Genomic DNA, 14,153 nt, shown 5'->3' on the forward strand with positions numbered 1-14,153 from the left:
TACCCGGCCTCGGTCCCAGCGAGGCCCGACATCGAGACGCCAACCCCTGGCTCGGGGGATACCACGTGAGCCCTTCCCACTCTCGGCGGAGGGCAGTATCGATGGGACCCCCTACCGTCTCTCCACACCTGGGTGTGATCACCCCACAGCTCTCTGGGGCCTGGCGCCTCTCCTGCTGGGCGTCTGGCCGCCCCCTACCCGTCCTCTCCGCCCCCTCCGGGCGCACGGGTCCGGACATCAAAGGGCTCCCGTCCTATATCTGGGGCGACCCCACAACAGGGCAGTAGTTGTATCCTGGAGTCGAGAGCCCTGCTGATCGGATCGCGGCTGACCCCACGAAGAAGACTCACCCGGAACCACCCCTCGAGCCCTGCTGACGACGTCGCGGCTCCACCGTGCTTAAAGACCTTCGCGAACCCTTGGGGCCCTGCTGACGCTGTCGCGGCCTGACCTTGTTGAACCTTACCACCGGAGCCCAGCTGACCTCATTGCGGCTCGACCGAAGCGGACCTACCACCAGAGCCCTGCTGACCGTGTCGCGGCTCGACCTAAGCGGAACTACCATCCGAGCCCTGCAGACGACGTCGCGGCTCTCCACGTCCGAGCCGCTCTGAGACCAGCATCCAAGGTCTGGCGCAGAGCCCTCCCGTGCCTGGCTGGCACTAAGACTGTCCCGCTACCCTATCCTCTTGAACGAACACTGAGACTCTGACAGGATCCCTCAATCCCTCTGTAAATATTGCCCGTATTACTGCTGATAAAGAATCTAATCTCGCAACTACTATCGAGTCCTGTGTGGTGGTGTTACTGGGCCTAGTACGATCATAGGAGAAAGACCTCCCCGAGGAGGCTTCTCAGCGGCGCTCGGCTATAACTTTGCGGTAGGAAGGTGCCGGAATAGTCTCCCCGACTACCCGGCGGGCCTCCCTCCAACATTTGGTGGCCAGCGGCGGGATCCGAGCAAACGCAATCGTACAAGCAAGTAACACAACCACTACCTGACCAGACGAGAAGAGAAAAAGGGAACCATGGATGGCCAAGAAGCAACCATGACCGCAACCTTCCAGTTGGAGAAACTGGAGGAATACACCCACAAGGAACTCAAACAATTCTGCAAAGACAAAGGGATCCCAACCACAGGATTGGGCACCAAGGAGGAAATGCAGAAAGCCCTGAAAGCCTGGGCAGAACCCGAGACCCCTCCACCCCGAGCCGAAGGGACCTCGGCCCGGGACGGAAACCTGCCGACCACGGCCCCGACAAACGGGGAGCGAACCATCCCAGACACCAGCCTTTCCCCCGAAGAGATACGAGAACGGGAAAGGGCCCGGACACACGAAATGGATCTTGCCCGACTCCGGCTGGACGGTGAGCTCCTACTGGCGGAGAAAAAGATAGCCCTGGAGCAACTACGACTACAAGAAGAAATCGAGGAGAAGAAAAGGCATCGGGAGCTAGAGGAGAGACGGCTAACCCTCGAGCACGAGAGGAGCCTTAAAGAACTTGAACTAAAAGCTAAAACCGGGGAGACCAGCAACCCCGGAGCCCGGGACGCTCTGCCCCCGACCGAGCCAAAGGTTCACATCCCCAAGGATGTCGTCAAGGAGTACTATAAAAATGACGACATCCAGCAATGGTTCCGAGAGTACGAAGTCGCCATGACCTCCCATCGGGTACCCCGGAAGGATTGGGGCGCCGGCCTATGGGGGAGGTTCCTCAGCGAGGGACGGGATACCCTGCTGCAACTCCCCGACGCAGTGATGACCTCGTACGACCACATGAAGGAAGCCCTACTCACCCGCTACGGACTGTCGGCCGAGATGTACCGGCAACGCTTCCGGGACTGCAAGAAGATCCCCGGTACCACATGGGTCGAATACGTGGACTTCTTCAGCCGAGCGTTGGAGGAATGGATCAAAGGGAGCAAGGTCACCTCATATAACGAACTATTCGACCTCATTGTCTGGGAGCACCTCGCCAACAACTGCTTTGTGGAACTAAGGCAACACCTCCTGGACAGTAAACTGACCGAGCCCCGGAAGCTCGCCGCCGAAGCGGACCGATGGGTCAACACCCGGGTCCCCCGGAACCCCGTGGGGGACTACCAACTGAGCACCACGGGACCTCCCCGCCAGCGAGGCGGAGGAGGAGGGTCCCACCGCAGTCGAGAATTCCCAGCCGGGCCGCCCAGAAGTCCGCCACGAGGGCAAGCAACCAACCCCGCTTCCCCGACCCAGGGCCGAAGAGGGACCCCTATCGCCCGGTCTGGACCACGACCGACAGTAACCTGCTTCGGATGCCAACAGACCGGCCATTATGCAAGTGACCCGGCTTGCCCCATGAACCGACGGAACGGGACCACGGGGCCACCTCCCCGACAAATTGCCGCCGCAGCCCTGGGGGAGGGAGAGGACGAGGAGGAGAACCACGACGACGGGTCCCCCGAGTGGGAACCAGCCGCCATGTCGCTTGTATGCCTAGGCTCCCGAGAAATGGTGCCCCGCGCCACCATCCCAAGCAACACCCAGAAGTACCAACAGTGGGTCACCATCAATGGGCGACGGGCCGAGGCCCTCCGGGACACTGGGGCCAGTGTGACCGCTGTCCGCTGCCATCTGGTGACCCCCGAACAGATCCTACCACATGTCCTCTGCCCTGTCCGGACCGCCGACAACACCGAGAGCATGTGCCGGATGGCCCGAATCCCCTTCGAGTGGGGAGGAGTGTCCGGCACCCTAAAAGTGACTGTCCGCGACGACGCCCCGGTGGACTGCCTCCTGGGGAACGACCTAGAGAGCTCCCCCTGGGCCCAGGTGGAGCGCCGAGAGCATCTGGGGATGCTAGGACTACCCGAGTGGGCCTGCGCCACCACTCGGTCCATGACCGTCCAGCCAGCCGCGGCCCCGGCCCCCGACAAACCGGCGGGCCCCGAACCATCCACCTCCTCCAGCCCGGAGGAACCTGACGAGGAGGCCGGGCCCTCCGGACTTTCTTCCAACGAGGCCGCTCCCCTCAGCGAGATCCCTGAGCTGGCCCAGTGGCGCCACGACGGGGGCCCCACCCGTGAACAATTCCAGCAAGAACAGAAGGGCTGCCCGTCCCTCGAGGGGGCCCGACAGCAGGCGGCCGCCCAGGCTGCGGGGGACCCCTCGGGAACCCACTGGGTCTATTGGGACAATGACTTATTGTATAGCGAGCAGAAAGTCGCCGAACTAGGGGCCAGCCGGGTGCTGGTGGTCCCCCTCCGATTTCGAGAATTCCTCTTGAACCTGGCACATGACGTGCCCCTCACCGGACATCTCGGGTGGGACAAGACGTACAGCCGCCTCGTGACCCATTTCTATTGGCCCCGAATGAGACGAGATGTGGACCAGCACTGCCGGTCCTGCCCGACCTGCCAAGCTAGCGGGAAGACTGGGGGACGCGTGAAAGCCCCCCTGCAACCATTTCCAGCCGTCCACACCCCGTTCGAACGAGTGGGGATAGACATCGTGGGGCCCCTCGACCCCCGGACCGCCCTGGGCCACCGCTTCATCCTGGTACTGGTCGACCACGCCACCCGGCACCCAGAAGCTGTTCCCCTCCGGACTGTGACCGCTCCAGTGGTGGGCCGGGCCCTGATGGGCATCTTCTCCAGGGTGGGGTTCCCCCGAGAAGTGGTGAGCGACAGGGGGACGAACTTTATCTCGAGGTACATGAGATCCCTCTGGCAACAATGTGGGGTCACCTATAAATTCACCACCCCTTACCACCCTCAGGGGAATGGACTGGTCGAGCGGTTCGACCGAACCCTGAAGGGGATGATCAAGGGCCTGGAAGAGCCCCTCAGGAGGAGATGGGATGTCCTGTTGCCCTGCCTCCTGTTCGCCTACCGGGAGGTACCCCAGAAGTTCCTGGGCTTCAGCCCCTTCGAACTGTTATATGGGCACCCCGTCCGAGGGCCCCTCAGCCTGGTCAAGGAGGGTTGGGAGGCGAACGTCCAGAGTGCCCCGCCCGACGTCTACCGGTACCTCCTGACCTTGCGGAACCAGACTCGAAAGTTCCGTGCCCTGGCAGAAGCCAACCTTGAAGCCAGCCAAGAAGATATGAAACGCTGGTATGACGAGAATGCCTCAGCCGTCGAGTTTGAGCCGGGCCAGCAAGTCTGGGTCATGTCACCCGTGGACCCCTGCGCCCTGCAGGACAAGTGGACCGGGCCCTTCAAGATAGTTGAAAGGAAGAGCCCCGTCACGTACCTGGTCGATATGGAGTCTCCGAGGAACCCCCTCAGGGTCCTGCACGCCAACCGGCTCAAGCCCCATTTTGCCCGAACTGAACTAAGCTTACTACTGGCTACCGACGATGGGGGTGAAAGTGACTCTGAGCCCCTACCAGACCTCCTGGGGTCCTCGAGCCAAGACGGCTCCTTGGAGGGCGTCCACCTCTCCGCCACCCTGACACCAGAACAGCGCCATGATTGCCAGAAGCTACTGCAACCCTTCGCTGCCCTCTTTTCTCTCACGCCCCGGGTAACCCCCTGGTGCGTCCACGACATGGACACGGGGGATAGCCCCCCTGTACGACACCGCGCTTATAGAGTGCCTGACCGAGTCCGGGCCTGCATCAAGACCGAGGTTGCCAAGATGCTCGCCCTCGGAGTCATCGAGCCTCCCGACAGCCCGTGGGCCAGCCCGGTAGTCTTGGTGCCGAAGGCCGCCGCCCCCGGCACGGCCCCCGAACTCAGATTCTGTGTCGACTACCGGGGCCTGAACGCAGTTACCAAGACCGATGCCCACCCTTTGCCACGAGCCGATGAGCTGATTGATCGCTTAGGGGCCGCCCGCCACCTAAGCACCTTTGATCTCACTGCTGGGTACTGGCAGATCAAGCTCACTCCCGGCGCACAAGAACGATCAGCTTTCTCTACCCCCGACGGCCACTACCAATTCCGGGTGATGCCCTTCGGCATGAAGAACGCCCCAGCGACCTTTCAGAGGCTGGTAAATAAGGTCCTGGCCGGTCTCGAAGCCTTCAGCGCGGCCTACCTCGATGACATTGCTGTCTTCAGCGACCACTGGGCCGCGCACCTAGGACACCTTGGGGAAGTCCTGGCCGCTCTCCAAAGAGCCGGCCTCACAATTAAGGCCAGCAAGTGCCAGATCGTTCAAGGATCTGTGACCTATCTGGGCCATCAGGTGGGGAGTGGCCAGGTGGCCCCCCTCCGGTTAAAAGTGGACGCCATCCAGGCGTGGGAGCCCCCCGCCACCCAAACCGCTGTCCGGGCATTCCTGGGCCTCACAGGCTACTACCGACGCTTCATAAAGGATTACGGCAGCATTGTGGGCCCCCTTACGGAACTCACTTCAAAGAAACAACCCAAGGCGGTGCACTGGACGCCCCGCTGCCAGACCGCGTTTGATACTCTCAAAGCAGCCATGTGCGCTGCCCCTGTGCTACAGGCCCCCGACTACAGCAAGGAATTTGTAGTCCAGACCGATGCCTCGGAGTACGGGGTCGGGGCAGTCCTCTCCCAGCTGGATGCCAAGGGCCTCGACCGACCGGTGGCCTTTTTCAGCCGCCGACTGCTGCCGCGAGAACAGAGGTGGAGCACCATCGAGCGGGAGGCCTTCGCTGTGGTATGGGCTCTCAAGAAGCTCCGGCCCTACCTTTTCGGTACCCACTTCAGGGTCCAGACTGACCACCGGCCCTTGCGGTGGCTCATGCAAATGCGGGGCGAGAACCCCAAGCTGTTACGCTGGTCCATCTCGCTACAAGGGATGGACTTCACTGTTGAACACCGGCCCGGCAACGACCACGCCAATGCTGACGGCCTGTCCCGATTCTTCCGCCTCGGCGAGGAGAACCCCCAAGAAGATGGGTGACTCTCCCTGCCTTCAGCTGGGGGGGGACGCGTGTGGGAGCCAGCCTCGTGGCGTGGTCCTGTTTCCCCGCGCTAAGCCGCACGAGGTCCCATGCACATCGGGGCTCCTCCATCTTGGATTACACGTCACTCCACGTGACCACCTGTATGACCCTGCTCTACCTGGCCTCGGTCCCAGCGAGGCCCGACATCGAGACGCCAACCCCTGGCTCGGGGGATACCACGTGAGCCCTTCCCACTCTCGGCGGAGGGCAGTATCGATGGGACCCCCTACCGTCTCTCCACACCTGGGTGTGATCACCCCACAGCTCTCTGGGGCCTGGCGCCTCTCCTGCTGGGCGTCTGGCCGCCCCCTACCCGTCCTCTCCGCCCCCTCCGGGCGCACGGGTCCGGACATCAAAGGGCTCCCGTCCTATATCTGGGGCGACCCGACAACAGGGCAGTAGTTGTATCCTGGAGTCGAGAGCCCTGCTGATCGGATCGCGGCTGACCCCACGAAGAAGACTCACCCGGAACCACCCCTCGAGCCCTGCTGACGACGTCGCGGCTCCACCGTGCTTAAAGACCTTCGCGAACCCTTGGGGCCCTGCTGACGCTGTCGCGGCCCGACCTTGTTGAACCTTACCACCGGAGCCCAGCTGACCTTGTCGCGGCTCGACCGAAGCGGACCTACCACCAGAGCCCTGCTGACCGTGTCGCGGCTCGACCTAAGCGGAACTACCATCCGAGCCCTGCAGACGACGTCGCGGCTCTCCACGTCCGAGCCGCTCTGAGACCAGCATCCAAGGTCTGGCGCAGAGCCCTCCCGTGCCTGGCTGGCACTAAGACTGTCCCGCTACCCTATCCTCTTGAACGAACACTGAGACTCTGACAGGATCCCTCGATCCCTCTGTAAATATTGCCCGTATTACTGCTGATAAAGAATCTAATCTCGCAACTACTATTGAGTCCTGTGTGGTGGTGTTACTGGGCCTAGTACGATCATAGGAGAAAGACCTTCCCGAGGAGGCTTCTCAGCGGCGCTCGGCTATAACTTTGCGGTAGGAAGGTGCCGGAATAGTCTCCCCGACTACCCGGCGGGCCTCCCTCCAACAGTCCTCTGGAAGTATTTTATGAGCTACAAGTCGCTGCCTGGCAACAGCTTGCAGGCACACGCGTACACATATATATGAGTTTGACCCTGCTTCCTTAAATTGCTGCAAACTACACTTCTGTATGCAGACTTTCAGCAGGTTTTCACAACGCCTGCTGTCTTCAGTGATCCGGCTTTTATACACTCATGCTGCACAATGCCCTAGTGAGCAGGCACTCTGGTGACTATTTCACAAATTATTAAGCAGCTACGGGTAATGTGTTTAGTGATGTCTAAAATCTGACAAGTTAGTTTTTCTGCTCTTTCATTTCAAGTGCTCCTCTGGTCCTTTAAAGACAACTGTTTTGTTACAATTTTCGAGCAGTGGCACATGTTGGGTCATTTTACATTTAATTTGTGTGGTGGCCCATTGTCTTTAGTCCATTTTTTTCACTTATACTAATTGCTGTTTTGGAGGTTCCTCATAACAAGTTTCCTCGGTATGGCCTCAGCACAACAAATCATACAGCCTCCTCCCTTCTTGGCACTGCCTGGCAAGCCACTATAAAGTGGGCCCAATGGTTTTGTTTATTTGAAAATCATCTAGTAGCCATTGATGCATGCAGCTACAGTCGTGAACACAAATTTGCACTTTTATATGGTAGTCTGGGTTTGACAGCGCAGTAAATGTTTGACAATCTACCACCCATATCAGTCCCCTGTGGTCAATCTGTCAATGAGCAATGGAATATATACATAGAGGCAACTGAAAGGTTGCGGAAACAATTTGCTGTGGAACCCAGTACAACGATGGAGAGACATAATTTAAGCAAACGCAAACAACTCCCTAAGGAATGTGTGGAGGAGTATATGGCCGCCCTCAGGATTTTTGCAGTCACATGAGTTTGGTAAAAATTTGGACACATACATTTGTTACCAACTCGTTTTCAACTAGGTTTCCACAAAGATCCATGAGCATTTACTCAGTTGTCATAATCCCACTCTCAATTATGTTTTGGGCCTGACAAAAATAATAGAGAGATCTTTAATTTCTTCAAAAGTCTTAACTGCTAGAACAGGAAGTTGACTCACTGTGTGCAATATACAGCAATGGAAGGCCACAAGCAGGGAAAAGAAATGCAAAGAGATCTGCAACATACTGTGACAGATGTGGATCAAAGATCTACATAACAGCTTCACTGGTTGTCCTTCAGTGGGCAAACGGTGCAGGTCTTGCAAAAAATGAGGGCTCTTTCAGGGTGTGTGCAGGAGTAGCAAAGCTCCTGTTCGCATCAGCAATGTTGACGTGGAACTTGACTCTTGTACAGATACTATAAGTAATGTTGTCCTGACCATTGAGTGCAATACGGTTAAGCATACCTGTATAAGGTCCCATTTCTGATGATCTTATTGATGAGGTTTCATTACAGGTCATGCCAAACTCTGGCTCGCCGATTACCATTCTCCAAGACACTACTTTTTAAGGTAAGTGGGGTAGAGAGAAAGCACTCACTTCTCCAGGCATTAATCCTAAAGCATTTAGTGAGAAGCCTAATGATATGCTAGATTTATTTTTCGCAAAGATACAGTGCTTGGTTATGGAAACCAACACGAAGGTATATGTCGCCATCAAAAGTAAGGACATCATTGGGAGGAAGGGGCTTGCTAAGATGGGGCTGTATCTTGGTCCTGGTTCAAACACTTCTGTAGATGCAGACAACATGTCTGAGAATTTGGTAAGTAGTCTGGAGGAACCAGTCGAGGAAATCCTGTCCAAGTGCAATGAGCTGTTCAGTGCACAGGTTAGGACTGTCAAGAGCTTTGTTCACCACATTAGGATTAAACGTAATGCTCAACCATTTGTTCACAAAGTATGACAGGTCCCTTTGTCTGTCAGGGAAGAGCTCAAACAAATGCTTAAGAATCTTTGTACTCAGGGCATTATAGAAGAACCTGTAGAATAATCACGGTGGGTGGCTCTGACTGTTGTTGAATGAAAGAAATCAGGTGAGATCCGGTTGTGTGCCTATTTGAGAACCTTGAATGCCAATATTTTGGTGGACTGTCACCCCCTGCCTTGGATACAAGAAATGTTGGCCAACTTAGGCAGTGTAAGATGGTTTTCCATTATTGATTGGAGGTCGGCCTACCACGGGATTGCCTTAGACAAGGCGTCTCAGGAGCTGAAAGCTTTTGTCAGGCCCTTAGTGCTTATAAATATCCAAGGCTACAGTTTGGGCTGCCATCAGCCGCCAGCATCTTCCAGAAACTCATGGACGTCCTGTTTGCCAATCTAAAAGGGATGCTAGCTTACCAGGACAATATACTTGTCTTGGCGGATTCCTTATAAAAGCACAATCACACACTAGACAAAGTGTGGTCCATTCTGTTGCCCAGAGGAATGACAGTCAGGAGGAACAAATCTAAGTTTGCCACTAAATAGTTAAGAGTATTGAGGACATACCATATCGGAATCTGGCATCTAACCTAAATGTTCATTAGTGAAGGCCATTAAAGAGGCAAGTGCTCCCACAGACCGTGATACGTTGTGCTCCTTCTTAGGTCTCGCAGAATACTAAGCACGGTTTGTGTGAGCGTATGCTTTAGCAGTAGAGCCTCTCAGATATCTGTTAGGGAAGGAACAGAAATAATTTGGTGCAAGGAAGTACAAGCTGCTTTTGCCAAGGTGTAGGGCTTAATCGTGAGGCGCCAGCGCTTTGCGCATTCAGGGAAGATTGCGCTTCTGCAACCACTGTAGATGCAAGTCTTCAGGTCCTGGAGCGGTCTTAAGCCAAAGGTCACTCAGGAAATTTGAAAAACAATATACTAGTGTGCATCTGGGAAGTTCAAAAGTTTAAAATGTACATCTGGGTTTGGTGGTTCGAGCTTCATACAGGTCACAAATCCTTAGTTTACATTTTTAAAGGGGGTATTCATAACAACGTGATGGAGAGACTAACAAGAGTAGTTCCATAACAACATGAGTACACTTTCACCATCAGCCATGTGTCAAGTTGTAAGAACTTCCGAGCAGGTTGTCTTTTTCGGATGCCACTGCTTGAGGTTGATGAAGAGTGTGACAATGATGATATTGAATGTGTTGCCTCCATTGAAACCACCCATGCTATGCAAAGTGAACCCATATTTAGTGCTAAAGAGTGGTTAGAGACATGTCAAGAAGATGAAGTGTTAAAACAAGTTGGTGCATACACTGTTCGATGTGGGCCTGAAGTCAGAAGTTTACAAGGTGATTTAAGGACATATGCCCAGGCGGTGAGCGAGCTTTCGCTAGTCAATAGATAATATTAAGAGGTGATTTGCATGTTCCTCCCTTTAAAATGCATTCCACCATTATCTCCAAAGGACATAATGGGCATTTAGGCAAGAGTAGCACTATTGGTGGCCTGCCTTAGACAGTCAAGTGAAGCAGTCAGTTGAAAAATATCCCAAGTGCTTACTTTCCAAATAAACATTGGAAAATCAACAAAACACCTTTGCATACATTTCCATTCCCTAATACAGCTTCGGAAAAGTTGGGTCATGACTTTTCTTGACCATATGTTTCTTTACCAGGGGACATGACATATGCCATTCTACTGGTCGATTACTACTCCAAATGGTTATACTCTTATTTTGTCAACTCTCCCTCTACTGACACAGCAAACAAATTTTTGAAGCTGGTGCTCTCCATAGAAAGGTCACCCAGGTCCCTGGTTACAGACAATTGATCACATTTTGTGTCAGAACAAATGATCAAATTATTATCCAAACGTGGTATCCAGCACTTACGGGTTGCCCTATACTTGCCATCATCGAATGGTTTAGTGGATAGAGGTAACAAAGGAAGGTGTGCAGATTGCCCCTGCAGCCAGTATGGATGTGACAATTTCTCAAGCAGAAGTTTTGGTAGTACAACACCGCATTGTACCACAGGGGTCAATGCATTTTTGTTATTAAAAGGGAGAAGAGGCCACTCAGCTTTGCTTCGTACTTGGTTAAAGGATCAACTTACTATCAAGAAAACAAATGTAGGAGTTATGGTAAAGGAAAAGGTCATTGCAAGGATCAAGGCAAAACAAGCAAACATGATACAAGTTGGGGGCAATGATCACACCCGGGATACTTACTTTATGGTTGGAGATTATGTCCTGATTAAGAGACTTGTCATGGTGAAAAAGGTGGAGTCGGTTTTTCCATCTCCATCAAAAGTGTCTAGAGTTGGCAACGGTTCAGTGTAGTTAGAAGACAAATGCTGGTGGAACAAGCAAAATATGATGAGGCTATAGCATCAGCAAGTCAGCATCACTAACCTAGGGAAAGGTGCTGGTTTGGATTTAGATTGGGCAGAAGAGGTACAACCTACAAAGAATATCAAGGATGTTGCTCCATGTCATGATGTACTTACCAGAGGATATGATGGCACTCACAACAGTTCTGATACTCAGTCCAGGGCACTTACAAAAAAATTGCAGTTTAAACTGCGCAGAACTGGAGCTAAAAAACTGTTTGTGTTGAGATGTGTTCATGTATTGTATGTATGTCATGTAATTTGTATGGTAGGTACACATTTTTTAAAATTAGTAATTTTGTGATCCCTGTGTATATTATAAAATCAAAGAATTTAAAAAAATCAACAAAAAATCTCTTAAAAACAAAAAACATTTTTGATTGAGGAGTGACTCTTGAATAAATTCAATTGATCATAGCAATTGATTTGTGTGATGTTATGAATGAACGAACGAATGATAATCATCATTGGCATCGTTTTTGGTGTTCAGTCAACGGTAGTATGCACTAGGTCACGAGAAAGTAAGAGACCTGGTAAATTCAAGGACTATGTAATGTATTAGTGGTGGTACTCCTGGTTATGTTAAGTACCATCTATGAGTTAAGTTTAACTTTAGTTTTTCACATTTCTCTGAATTATAAGAATTCCTCATGTTGTGTTTTTAATTTTTTTGTTTTGAGGGAGAAGATGATGCAGTACAGCAAGTGCGGCTCGTGCTACTGTGTATTTGTGCCTGAGCCCCACCTCGTCCTCATGCAATGATGTTTACATTTAAAGTGGCTCATGCTTTGTTTACTACTGGAGTTGCCCGTGCTGGTTTAGTACAGTAGGCGAGTACCCCAGCTGACTGTCAGTTGAACTTGGGACCTAAGCCAGCCGGTCGCTACCTGTCGTGGGTGAGACGGCATACTGGAATAAAGGCTGCTCGATCACTTACCTGCCTTCGCGTATTGACTGCCACAATTAGGTTGACCAAGGCGTCCATGATTTGTCAGGACAGTCCTGGTTTGTCATCAGATATGCCAGTAGATTTCGGGAAAATTGTCTCACATTATGATTATCAGAGTGGGCTGACTGAAAACAATGGAATGCACATTATGTGTTCACAAGCAAGACTAGTTATCAACTGTTAACAAAAAGCAATTATATTAACAGATATAAAAATTATGTTTTATTTCCTTAGTACCTCGTTTTGTGCGTTTCTTTGTTGATGAGCGCTGGCATTGTGCCCATTCAGTTGATGTAAAGTTAAAGTTATTTTTTGGGGGGGAGAAATGTCCCATATTTTGTTTTTTGTTTTAAATCTGGGCACCATACAATTAGATCACCACAACTGCTACCAATATGTAAAGGCAGTCAATAAATGGAAAAGTGGTTCCCCTGCGACTTGAAGCTATCTGCAACAGATCATCAACACAGACTCTTAGCCTCCAGCCCTCCGAGTAAACTGCCACAGTGGCATTTGACTAAATTTGGGTGTTTGTATCTTTTGCTTTTGGCGGTCATATTTTTTAGCATACAGACAAGAACAAATTGCATCTTCTGGCGGTTGTCTCCTTTTCCTACTATTGTGTATGACAGGTTGTCTCACTGACATCATGCACTTATTGATCAGTCTGTAGTTCGGGAAGCCATATATATTAAAAAAATAAAACGATTTTCTCTTTTCTTGAGCTCATGTGTTTTAATTTGGTCCCACAGGTCCCTCGAAAATAAGCGCATCGTCATTTCAAGCATCTTTACTTATTAAATCAAACACGTTCTGATGCAACAGGCAGTCAATAGGCTCTCGGTGAGTCACGTCCTCAAAGGGAGCGATGCCGCGGAAGGACAAGGCAGTAGCTGGGTGGAAGAGGTAACATCATTAGCTAAGGGGTCGTATGGCAGTAGGGTGAAGGGAGACCTGAGAGATCCAGGTATGCTGTTCTTGTTTCCAGAGAAGGATAAATCTACTCCCCGGCATTACAGAGTTGGAGAACAACATCCGAGCCGTCATACTGATCCGACGTCAGAAAGGAAGTACAGAAACACCTCCGAAGTCGTAAACTGTACCTAGGCAGGTAAGGCACGTTGTCCGACTGATCACACAAAAGTTGTCGAATTCATAATGTGCGGCAGACTGTTCGTTTCCTCTCCTATCAGAGTATTGAAACTCCTGGTAAAACGCCTAGTCCAGACTCGGTAAAGGCCCTCCTTTTAATCAGACGGGGGTGCAGCAAAGCACATATAAAGCCACGTTGAACAGCGCACAAAGAGTTTTGTCAGGGGCGGGGACAAGGAGCCTGTGGGCGGGTACGCGAGCTCCCATAGGCTGATTTTATCTTCATATGTAGGAAGTCCTGTATGCTGCAGACGTAGGTCTTGCTCGTCTCACGGTTCGTAGTTCTGCTCCTGTTTAATTGTTTCTGGTGCGTGGTTTCCTTGCTCGTGATTGTGCTGTAAACACGTACGTCATTTACGCAATTTCATTCTCTGCTTTTACAAGCGTCAGACGCACGAGCGGCTAGTGTGCTGTTTACCAGCAGCAGGCGAGGGTATGACCTCATAAATGCGCCAGAGCACTGTTACGAACTAGGTTGCGAGAGCATGCGCATTGCGATGAGAAAACTGCAGCAAATTGACTGTAGAAAAACCGCTGACCGTGGGAAGCACAGAGAACGAGGTTTCGATCCTATGATGAAATGAGACCCTGCATCAATGTAGCGTGAGGCACTGAATAAGTTAAACGTCCCATAGACACATCACTCAGGTAGACACGATACACGGAGAGGCAGTAAAACAAAGTAAATACGGTGCACTGTCAGAAAACATAAAGCTGGGAGGCAGGCAGTGTGAGAGTGTCGAATGGTAAAGAGAGACAAAGAAATCAAAGACTGAAATGCAGATAAAAACATAGGCACAATAAATATAACAGGGCAGCGACAGTGATAAAT

The 14,153-nt window shown here is 52.1% G+C and overlaps 1 protein-coding gene across 5 annotated transcripts in view; it reads left to right on the forward strand.

Annotated features, from left to right (window-relative positions):
• Window positions 1-13,007: 13,007 nt before the first annotated feature.
• RHBDD1 (rhomboid domain containing 1) overlaps window positions 13,008-14,153 on the forward strand; it is a 411,942-nt gene continuing 410,796 nt past the window's right edge. The window contains exon 1 of one of the 5 annotated variants that reach the window (XM_085634376.1): window positions 13,008-13,280. The gene's annotated coding sequence lies outside the window, so the exon portion shown is untranslated. Of the gene's footprint in view, window positions 13,281-13,487; window positions 13,667-14,153 lie in introns of those variants that run through there. The other 4 variants (XM_085634377.1, XM_085634379.1, XM_085634378.1 and 1 more) reach the window with 4 other exon arrangements.

The sequence above is a fragment of the Triturus cristatus genome, chromosome 11, assembly GCF_964204655.1.
Source record: "Triturus cristatus chromosome 11, aTriCri1.1, whole genome shotgun sequence".
NCBI lineage: Eukaryota > Metazoa > Chordata > Amphibia > Caudata > Salamandridae > Triturus > Triturus cristatus.